This window comes from Equus caballus, chromosome 5, assembly GCF_041296265.1.
Source record: "Equus caballus isolate H_3958 breed thoroughbred chromosome 5, TB-T2T, whole genome shotgun sequence".
Taxonomy (NCBI): Eukaryota; Metazoa; Chordata; class Mammalia; order Perissodactyla; family Equidae; genus Equus; species Equus caballus.
Window position 1 is genome coordinate 64185766 of NC_091688.1, and position 8389 is coordinate 64194154.

Genomic DNA, 8389 nt, shown 5'->3' on the forward strand with positions numbered 1-8389 from the left:
CCGCCGCCTTAAAGTGGCGACGCCAGCCGCACCGGAGGAGGTGGGCCCCACCTCCCGCCCTCTTCGCAGTGATGCTCTAGAATTCCGCTGTTCAGACCCCACAATCCCAATCCCAACCAGGCGTGACCTGGGCTAGTGCCAGATCCCTACCACAGCCTAGAGAGGAATTAACAATCAGAAGCCAGACAGCGAATGATAATAATGGTGACACTACCCTAAGTATGCCTAGAGGTTTTCAAAACATTTTGAAGGGCTCTCAAGAGGCCAAGGGCCCACCTCACCCCACTCCTAATAGCTGACTGCTGTCTGCTGATAAGAGCCCTCATTGCTGTCCGCTCCCACAGATCTCTGGCCACACTGAGCTAAAATGGCCCCGCCCGACAGCATAAAGCCTCCCCCCTATCCCTGAGAGATATGCCACTTCCGGGGAACCCCAGTGAGGTCCTGAGCCCCACCTCCACCCCTTAGCAAGGTGGTGGTTTAACCAGGCTTCCCCTTGGGGTCCAGTTGCTGGGCAGAATGGCCCCAACCTCATCTTGGACACCAAGATGAGCTTTTCAGGGGAAGTAAGCTGGGAGTGTCAGAGCAGAAGCCAGCTGGTATAAACATGCTAATATTACCAGGTTCTGAGGCCCAGAGAGGGGGAAACCGGTGCAGGGTCACAAGGCTGGCTAGGGGTGGAGCCAAGCTTTAACACAGGCTTCCTGGGTCCTAGACCAGTGGTTTTCCCTGCCCCATAGGGCCTCTTGTCTGGAGATATGACCTCTTGCCCCCTGCCTCCTTCCCCATCCATGTCCAGCTGCCACTCCCCTCCTTCCACTCACAGCTTTGTGACCAGCGAACAGCCCTGCCCAGTACACAGGGCTCTGAGTCTCCTCACAGTGCAGGCCCCCAGACTGGACCTTCTGCCTGAAAGGGATGTGGGGGATTACAGGAGTCTGGGGAGTGCAGGCGCGGAAGCTGGAGCATGAATAAGAGCCAGTCAAGAGAGGTAGAAGGTGATTCAGAAGGGGCTTCTCTCCCTCATACCCCAACCAACGGCCACCATCCAGAGACTGCAGGGCCAGCTGGTGAGCAACAAGGGGCCTGGTCAGGTGGGGTGAGGGCTGGCCCAGGGAGGAGACCAGGGCTTTGGTCCCAGCCCAGGCACCCTCTAGCTGTGTGAACTTGGTCTAATTCCTGTGCCTCGATTTCCCTTTTGTAAAATAAGGGGATTGATTAAGGAGTTTTCAAAAGTTTCTTTAGCAGTAGAATTCTTTTTTCAAATGAAATCTAAAGTAGAAGCTCAAAATATAAAACAGATCAAAGCAGCGCTGCCAGGTTGAAGTAGGGGTCAGGGCCTTGCCCCATCCCCACTGCTCCCCCAACCAAAGAATCCCTGGGTGCCCTGTGGAGCTTGAGGGTCTGGAGGAGCCCAGTTTGAAAAGCACTGGACCAGATGCTCCCTTTCAACACTGCACTCTAGTCACAGCAGTGTCACCCTCCTAGGGGTCACAGCAGAGGAGCTGTGAATCCCCTCTTGGGGTCTCCAAGCTCAAGGAACTTCTGTGTAACAACACGGTGATGCCCAAAGTGAGAAGTCAGCTTTTCTATTTCTCCCGGGGGGAAAGGAAAGGAGATGGGCCTTGGGGACAGCAAGAGGAGCTAGGGTTGGACTACATTCCTGGCATTGGTAGTGGACAGGATGAGGAGAAAGAAGTGGGTGGAGGATCCACGGCTCAGGAGAATGCCCTCCCCTTTGACCAAAGATGAGCTTTCTTCCTCTGGGCAAGGCCAAGGGCCACTCCAGAGACTGAGGGGTGGCTTAAGTGGGCTGCCCCGGGGCTCTACCTCTCTGGACTGCCTTTGACTCTCTGGTTTGGGAGGATCTAGGGCTGCGTGGGCATTCTGCTCTTCACCTAATAGCCATGTGGTGCTGAGAATGCTTGGAAATTATACCATCTGTTAATTATCCTTTGAATCAGGGTTGGGTAATGAGACTCTCATTTCTGCTGAAGGCCCAAGCCAGCACATGGAGAAGCTGCAGCTCTTCGTTCATCTCTCTCCCTTTGTACTAAAATAAGCTTTCTGGGTGGTAGAGAGAGCAGCCGCCTTGGCTCTGGATCATGGAACGAGGATCTGGAGCCTAGCATCACGGGGATTGCCATGGAAGTCATGGGCACAGGAAGCCCCCTCCAGGTGACTGGTATCTCTGCCCATGGGCAGACAGGCTGGGGGATGGCAGGAACCCCTCCCTTCATCTCCAAGCACGTTTGGCAAATAGTCCTTGATCTTCTCCCGCCCTGCCCCCAGGGGCACAGGACAGAACTTCCTCACTGCTGGAGGGCGTGCACCTAGGAGGTGAGCACTGCCGTTTCTTGGGCCTCCATCCATGCCTGGCACAGAGGGGCATTCAGAGCCGTGTGGCTTCTTCGTGTGATTGCTTCCCCTCCAAACCTGTCTCCACCCAGCAGCCTAAGTAATCTTTTTTTAAAAAATTAATAAACATTTTTAGATTAAAAAAATCTCTCCCAATTTTTTTATTTTGGAAAACGTCAAGCATTCAGAAAAATTGCCAAAATGGTACAATGCATGCCCAGATGCCCTCCACCTAGACTGAGTAACTACTGACACTCTGCTTTCTCTCACAATTCTTGCAGAATGAAGTGAAAGTGAGGTTCAGACATCATGGTGGGTCAACCCTCTGCCCCTCAGGGTACAGCTCCCACAGGACCTTGGCCACACCCAGGGACACGAACGATAAAGGTGATTCTTGGTGTCATCTAATTCCAGTCCAATTCAAATTCCTTCCCATCCCTCAAAGGTCTTTGATAGCTGTTACTTTCAAACCAGAAGTCTATGCATTACATTGTTTTAGTTTTCTTTCTTTTTTTTGGTGAGGAATATTAGCCCTGAGCTAACATCTGCTGCCCATCCTCCCCTTTTTGCTGAGGAAGATTGGCCCTGAGCTAACATCTGTGCCCATTTTCCTCTATTTCATATGTGGCTCGCCTACCACAGCATGGCTTGATGAACAGTGCGTAAGTCCACGCCCGGGATCCAAACCAGTGAACCCTGGGCAGCCAAAGTGGAGCATACAAACTTTGCTGTGCCACCAGGCTGGCCCGTTTAGTTTTCTTTCCTTTCTTCCTTCTTTCTTTTTGATATTGACTGTTTGAAGAGTTCAGGACAGTTTTCCTGTTGAATGTGCCACATTCTGGATTTATCTGATTAAAGACCCCCTTGTGGTGTCCTTCACAGAGTAATACTGCAAAGTCTGAATCGGAGCACGACTCTCCCTTCCTGCAAACTTTGCATCAGGCTCGGACTATGCCTTGAATAAAGGGCCACTTCCTCATCTTGGTTCACAAAGCCCCTTATGAAAGTGCTCAGCCTCTCCTTACTCCTCCTCCTTCACTCTGTTCTGGGCACCCTGGCTTCCTTCCAGCTGTTGAATATGGCAGTCTTAAATGCCCCCTCCTTCATGGCACATATCTCAATTAGTAATTACATAGAGTATTTATTTGTTAATCTACTTGGTTAACATCTGTCTTACCCACTAGCAGTAAGCTCCAGGAGCAGGGAGAATGTGTGTGTCTTAAATGCCTAACACCTAGCACCTAGCATGGTACCTGACACATAGTAGGCGCTTGGTTAAATGAATGAATGAATGAATGAATGGATGGTAGAGAGAGGTGACCAGGTGTCCTTCCACTCTTGGAGCCACCATTTTGGGGGCCAGTTGAGTCTCTAGGGTCCTCTGTGGGCAGCCACACTTTCACCACAAAACTACTCCCAATGCCAGCTACAGCCAGGAGCTGTAGGCCTGATGTCCCAGCCAAGTTGGATAGACTTCCTCTGAGGCTCACTATAAGATGGCCTTAACCCAGCGATAGGTTCGGTCCACAACTGTTTGCCAGCGCTGTTTGCTGAGGGTGGCTGAGTGGGCCCAGCATTCCAGACTGATGGACAGTCCCTCTAAGTTCCAGCTGAGATCATTTTTGGCTCCTGAGCACAGAGGGGAAGGGTTGGAGCCTGGGGCTGAGCTGTGAGCAGCAAATCCCAAGGCAACACCTGCAATACTTTAATTGTTAGGTTATCAGGGCAGGCCAAGGAGCGAGCCCTGTCTGGCCTCGCCACGCCCCGGGCACCAAGAGAGGTGTGAGAGGTACGCAGCTGAACAAGACTCCAGCTCTGGCCTCAAAGAGCAACCAGACTAATGCGGACAGAGACAAATGCTGTGGTGGAGCTGTATTCATGACTCTTTCTGTGTGGGGGTGGGAGGAGTTAGGGAAGGCTTTGTAAAGAAGGTGGCATTTGAATCATCTTGAAGAGGAAGGAGGGATCTCACGGAGACGCAGGAGAAAAAGGCATCCTGGCAGAGGGAATAGCATGAGCAAACACGGAGGGGTGCAATGCATGGTCAGTGCTGGGAGAAGCAAGTGGTCAGGTGGGGCTGGAGCTCAGAGCTCACGGTGGGGAGAAGAGCAGAAGAGCTTGCTCATCTGAATTGCTGGATCTGGACTCTGGTTGAGAAGTCTGAACTTTATTTCATAAGCTGAGGGAGCCACCCAAAGCAACTTGCAGGGGAGGGCATGATCATGGCTGTACCCCCCACAGACCCCTCCAGCACAGGGAGGAGTCCCACTGAGGAGGGGCTGGGGTCCAGCAGACCAGCGAGAGTCCAGGAGGAGAGCCTGTGCTGCTGCTGAGGAACAGGCTGCCAAGGGGGCAGATCTGAGTGATGAAGAGACTCAGTGGGACTGTGTGAAGCTGGCTGCTGGGGATGAGGAGGGGGTGGTCCAGGGTGACTCCCCGGTGTTTGTTTTGGGTGCCTGAATACCCAGAGGAGGGTGGGACTAGAGGATCAGACAGGGTCGGACTTACGGATTTGAGATCCTGGTGGAGATGCTCACTGTGTATGTTGGGGGTGGGAGGGCTGGGGCCAGAGATAGGTGATGAGAGATCATGGATTTGGGATGTAGAGGCAGGAGCGCATGCAGAGAAAGAGCAGAGAGAGGCCAGAGCCCCAGGGAACCAGCATTTAGGGGCAGGTGCTGTCTCCTTATCCTGCCACTTCTCTAGCCGAGACTCAACATCCCCCTCACTCTCCGTACTCCATCTATTCAGGCCTCCTTCCTGCTCCCTCATGCTGGAACATTCCACCTTCCCTCTGAGGGGGTGGGGACTAGGAGGGTCCAGAATGTTGATGAGGTGGCAGAGACTACAAGTGTCCACTGTTTATTTACCTTTGAGGGAAAGGAGCCAGATGGGATCACAATTTGACAGCAGAGGCAGGACGGCAGGAAGGCTGTTTGAAGGTGGGGAAATGTAAGCAGGTTGGTACTGAGGGGAAGGGGTGGGGAGGGGAGGGATGGAGAGGGAGCTTCAGGAGAGAGCTAGCTGCAGAACAGGGACTGGGGAGACCGAATGGCGGGGAGACCCAGGGAGCAAGCAGACAAGCGCTGGTTTGGGAGAGAGAGTAGAAAGAAAAACATTTTTTTCTCTGAGACAACATGGAAGGAGGAAAGGATAAATGCTATTCTAAATGGGAGCTTAATTCTTCCCTTTCTTCAGGATTTAAAAAAACAAATCTCCCGGAAGGGTCACACCATCTTCTCAGCAATTTACACCTCAAGAAATAATTTTCCAGGAAATTTCTGACAGTAGGCTTATGTAGGGGGAGGGAAACCCAAGTCCAGCGAGGGCCCCAGACGCTCTCCAAAATGCAGGGCTTGTCAGCCAACCAATTAGAATAGCAAGAGACAGGGACTTCCCCTCCAGAAAAGGGGGCTTTCTCAGAATCAGAGGTCGCTGGATCCCCCTGGCTCTGTCCCTCAGGTCCAGGGACCCAAAGGTTGAACCTGCAAGGCTGGCGTCCCAATCTCCCTCATGCTGCCAGGTCAGGGGAGCTGCACTTTGCTGGGTTTCTGCAACAGGAACCTGCCTGCAGCACCCCCGCCCCGAGGGGGGAGGTCTTAAAAGGGCAATGCCAGAGGCAGCAGTGTGAGCCCCAACAGGACCACCTCCTTTGGTGACACGGGTGTTGCTCCCCCCTTTTGTGTGTATCTGAGAGGAGCTTTTGGGGAACCCCACGCTGGGGGTGGGGGATGACTTGGTGGAGTGGAGCAGGCCCCTCATCCTGGCACAGGCTCTGACATGCAGCACATTTCTCCAGGGCCCATCCCGGCTCTGCCTGTCAGACTCATCCTGGGAGCGCAGCCAGGGCTGCCCCAGGCCCCCAGTGGGAGGTATGGGAGGCTGGAGAGAGAGGTGGTGTCTCAGGACCCTGGGTAAACCGGAAAAGCTTGAGGGAAGGAAAAGCAGGACAGGTTTCAGGGAAAGTGCCGGTTATTTCACCACTGGCCAGCTTTTGGCTCCTTGGCGGCTGATAAACTGACCTTCCCAGCAGACTCTGAGCTCAGGGAGGCCCCTTGGTCTCACACTGGGTCACAGCCACAGTTGCCTGGCTCTAGAATTTCTCTGGAAGCCTGGCTTCTAGTTGTCTCTATCTCTTAGTAGAGTCCTGGAGCTTCCACTCTCTTGCCTGAAGCTCCCTGACCTGCATCCTGGGCCTTGAATTCCTGAGTGTGGGAACCAAGGGTTGGTGAGGGACCCAGGGTTCTGACTCACTCGACGGGGCCTGTGGGGGTTGTTTGCTAACTGAGGTAACCTGGGTAGCTGAGGTTGGAGATGAGGCAGGTCAAGGTGCCAGGGATGAGGGCATAAGCCGTGGGTTGCGGAAGGCAACTACCAGGGTGGAGTCAGGGTTATCTGGGCCTGTTCCCAAGTGCTCAGCTTCCAGGCCAGCCAACCACCCATCCTAAACAAGGCTTGCATCAGCCTCATCCCACTGCTCCAGGGAGGGAAAGAGTCTGGTTTTCAGCTCTCTGGAAGAAGGCCACACCTTTCCCAATGACTGTGAGTTCTTTGAGAGCAGGGACTGTGTTCCATTCTTTCTATAACCCCTGCTCCTAATCATGCCTGGCACAGAGCAAGCACTCAGTAAATGAGTATGTGTGCCCGCCTGCATGTGTGTTCTTGTGTATGACCTGCAGGGAGGGACCTCAGCCATAGGGTCAGCCTTTCCTTCACAACTACTATTTTCCTCTCCTCTGGCTTCAAGAAGGGGTATAGACTTACTGCTAACAGACTAATTGGTCCACACAGCAGTTATTTTCTAGGCCTCCACCCATCCCTTTTCACTAGGCAGGCCCCCAAGCCAGCCCACACACTGACCCAGCCGTAGGGCAGGTAGGGGAAGGTTGGCATGGGGGGCTGGGCAGCCAGCAGCACAGGGCAGGAGGCACTCTCTGCATAAAGTGGCAGGGAGTCCAGGTCCCAGGTGTACCCAGATACAGAAAACTGGTCAGGGGAGAAGCTAAGTCAGCCAGTGCAGGGGAGCCTGGAGGCAGGTATGTGGCCCCGGCCCCAGATTCTGCCCTCTCACAGTGCTTGCTTTTAGGGCTGAGAAGAAAAGCAGTGCCTCCTGGTGGAAGGAAGGTCACAGGCACCGGGAGATGAAGAGGGTAGGCATGGGGAGCAGAGGGGGGCAGCTGTAATGACCTGCAAGGCTAGATGGGGGTGTTCAGGGCCATTTGAAAGTTTCTAGCCCCAAAGTCCAATAGGCTTTTCAAACGGCAAAGAGAGGTGTGGTGGGGACCCAAACCAGCCTCCTGCTCACTGTGTAAACTGCCTTTCTTCAAACCAAATAGTTGAGGCTACAGGAATGTGAATTTCTGGTCCTTCTGAGTAAATGGGAGCAGTTTGGTCTTTTGTCCTCATGCCCCGGCTTTGTCATCCCAGAGCAGAGGGCAACGGGTGATGGCGAGGGCGGGCTGGTGGAGCCTGCCGGTGGCAAGAGAGCCGCTGTGCTCACCCTTTCCGGAGCCCCAGTTTTGATAGGGTTCCCAGTAGCAAAATTAAAAAGATCAGCCCCAAGCTCCCAGTGGAAAACCAAGCACATGGCCTCTTTCCTGGGTGCCAAGCTCCAGCAGGCCCACGGAGGTTGCTGCTTAGGGACTAAGGGAGCTGAGACGAAATAAAGGCTCCTTAGCGATGGGCCAGTTCAGAGCCCTGCTCTCATCCTCGAGAAACACAACAATCAAACAGGGCTGAGGAGTCAGGGCTCACGGCCGCCACCTCGCCATGTTGCCTGTCTCCCCTACCCACCCTGTCCTGTCTTCCCTACGATGGAAGGGGTGTAATCATGTCCCCACCCTCCAGCCTGAGACTGTCGCAATGATAAAAGAGAGCATCTATAGGAAGTATTTTAGGCTCCTAGGAGAGAAGCACTAAACCAACACAAGGGGTTATTAAAATAAAGTGTTTGTAGATTGCAGATGAAAGGCAGCAGGTAAATAAAGAGCCTAAACATCACCCTCCCCAGAGAAAGGGTGAACTGGCTATT